The following is a 3215-nucleotide window of genomic DNA, read 5'->3' on the forward strand; positions in this document are numbered from 1 at the left end:
AAAGAACCCTTTACCAGCTTTTGGATTAATCACAAAAAAGAATGGAGTGATTTGTCTCGTATCGCCATTAAATACTCAACTATTTTGTGTTCAAGTACTCCTTCTGAGAGGTTGTTTTCATTGGCTGGTAATTATCTGCAAAACAGAAGAAACAAAATATCACCCACAACTCTATGTTACATGGCATTTATTCACACTTTTACAAAAGATGAAAATCTTGATTCTTATTTGGAACAAAACATGGAATAAATCATAATTCTGATTATCTTTGAATTTACCATTTATTATTATTTTTTGGTTCAACTCTTTTATGTTATGTTATTGTATTTTTAAAAATTTTAATAAATTAATATTTTACATTTATATTAAACAGAACATGCGTTTTTAATTAAGGACTTAAATTATATTCATTTAAATAATGAATAATCAGACTTTAATTGTCTGAACAACAAAATGTTTAATTAATATAATGACTATTAATTAACAAATGACAATTATATGAATTATTTCATTTGTAATTTTAAATATTTAATATTAATGGAACAGATTATATTTGTTTTCTTTGTTTTGAAATTGTTTGTGGTGTTATAATTATAATAAAATCTTATTTTAAAAACAAATATACTTAAATATAGTAAAAGTAAAAATATTGAGAATATTAGTTGTGTTTTTGACAATTGTTTAATATTATTGATGTAATTATAAATAATTTGAAAATATGGTTTAAATAATAATCCTAAGTTTGTTACATAATTGATAATTCTGTTGACAAAAAACAGTACAAAAACAAATGATACATTTTAATGTTAATATATATTTTTATATAAAAAGTTGCATTACAGTTTTTGAATATACAAAAAATGAATGAATCGGTAGAAGTTTTGTTTATTTTTTACTTTTATTTTTTGAATAATTAAAAAAATTCAAAAAATTATTAAAATAAAATGACAATAATATCATTTGATAAAAGACTTATATTTTCACAAATATTAAACTGGTTTTGGAAAAGCTAATATAAAAATAAATTCAAGAAACCTTTAATAGCATTATTAAGTATTATAAATTATGATGTCAAATCATTCTTTTTATAATTTCAAAAAATAAGATTTATAATTATATATGTTTGTATTTTGCTTTTTATTATTTATATTATTTAAAATATCAAAAATAGTAATTAATTATTATAAAAATTCAATCAAACAATTTTAAAAAATGACCATTTTAAACATTGGTTAGTTGTGCATGTCTAAACACCTTTAATGATACATTCTCAAATTTGTATTACGTCTTTTAGCATAACAGTTTATAGTGAATTGTATAAAATATCATCTTATATTAATTTAAACAAACATTCAAATAAATTCTATTTTTTAACATTCTGATATCTATATAAAGTAAAACCTCTCAAGAATGGGAAAGTGTGGTATACTTGTTCTCTCAAGAGCAGGCATTTTTAGTCAATCAAACCTTAAAAACCTCTGGATAAAGAACTCTATTTTTAGTTTCAATCTTAAAATGCCCTTTCTTGAAAGAACCCACTTATCAGAGGTACCGCTCTTGGGAGGTTTTACTGTATTAAAAATAATATATATTTAATAATTTTGGTAAAAAAGGTAACATTATAATTAAAATTGTTTAATATTTAAATGGTAGCATTTTAACAAAAACTATGTTATTTTAAACAATAAATGTAGAAACAACTTGGTTACACAATAAAAACAAAGAAGTTTGTTTGTTTGCATTTTAAATGTTACAATAATGACATTAAATGTATTATTTTAAATAAAACATAATAAAAAAATTTCAAACAATAAATAATTAATAATCAAATTTAATAATTATTTAGATAAATCATTATTATTACATTGCTGAAATTAATAATAATTTAAATAGACATTCATTTTTTAGTTTTAAATTTGATTGTAAATATCAATGAAATGTGACCGTTTTTATTTTGTTAAATTAGTAATTCTGAGTATTTTTCTTTAAACCCATAACAATTAAATAAACAACTATTTTTTATTTGATAAATTTCGACTATTATCAATTATATAAATTAGTGTTAATTTGATTTGTATTATTATTATAATATAATTTACAGAATCAGCCTGTAACAGTTATCATGTGAACATATTATGTTTTTGATTTCGTGTAAACGACAGATGTTGGGTTTAACAAAGAAATTAATCAACTTATGATTTTAAAGAATTGTTTTTAATATAATCGATATCTTATGTTCCAAAAAATAGCTCACACTTTAAATTAAAAAAGTGAAAACAACAACCGTTTAAATAAATACATAGTAATAATAATTCAATGGAGGATAACTGCTTAATATCAACAATCCGACAAAAATAAGCTTATACTTGTTTAAAATAAGTTGAAATAATCTTTTTTGTTTGTAAACACAAAACAGTTACTTACGTGTAAGTTAACATGATAATTGAATAAGATATTTATTTGGGAATATAATAAGTAATTTAAATTCTATTTTGAATTAAAATTCATTAATTTGTATTTATTTATAAACATTATTGACTATGTGAAGTCATTGAAATATATTTCTTTAAATAATCAATTGACAATTATTTTATATTTGTATTGTTTTAAATATACAAAATATATATTTTTTTCAAATTAAAAAAGTGCATCTTCTCCTTTATTGTGCAAAAATTCCAAATATTTATATTTTATTAAAAATTGTTGAGTTAGATTTAAATAACAAAATAAATATTTAAATTACATATTATATTTTTGTTTAACCTCTTATATATTGAAAATAAATGTATATAATTAAATGTTCATTCTATATCTATTTAATTGTTGGACTTTTACAGTTGATTTTTTGGCTATTGATTATATTATTTTAAACTGTTCAAACAACAAAGATGTCAATATACAAACACAATTTTAAACGTATTAATTTAAAAACAGATATATTACAATAAATATAACTCTCTATTTGTTTTTCTGTTAAATAGAAGAAGTTTATTATAAACAAATTCTTGATCATTGAATATAATTTGTGAAATTTTATAACAATTTGTTTTAATTAAAATAATCACAAAACGGACATAATTTAAATGTTTAATTACACCAATATCAACACTGTAATTTAAAACTTTTGTTGATACGGGTTGGATAAAAAAACACTTCTGTATTAATACAACTTTATACTGTTCTAATAGTTATTAATATTAAAACAAAGGAAGTTA

Source organism: Entamoeba invadens (genome assembly GCF_000330505.1).
Source record: "Entamoeba invadens IP1 unplaced genomic scaffold scaff_1105074725955, whole genome shotgun sequence".
Lineage (NCBI taxonomy): Eukaryota > Evosea > Mastigamoebida > Endamoebidae > Entamoeba > Entamoeba invadens.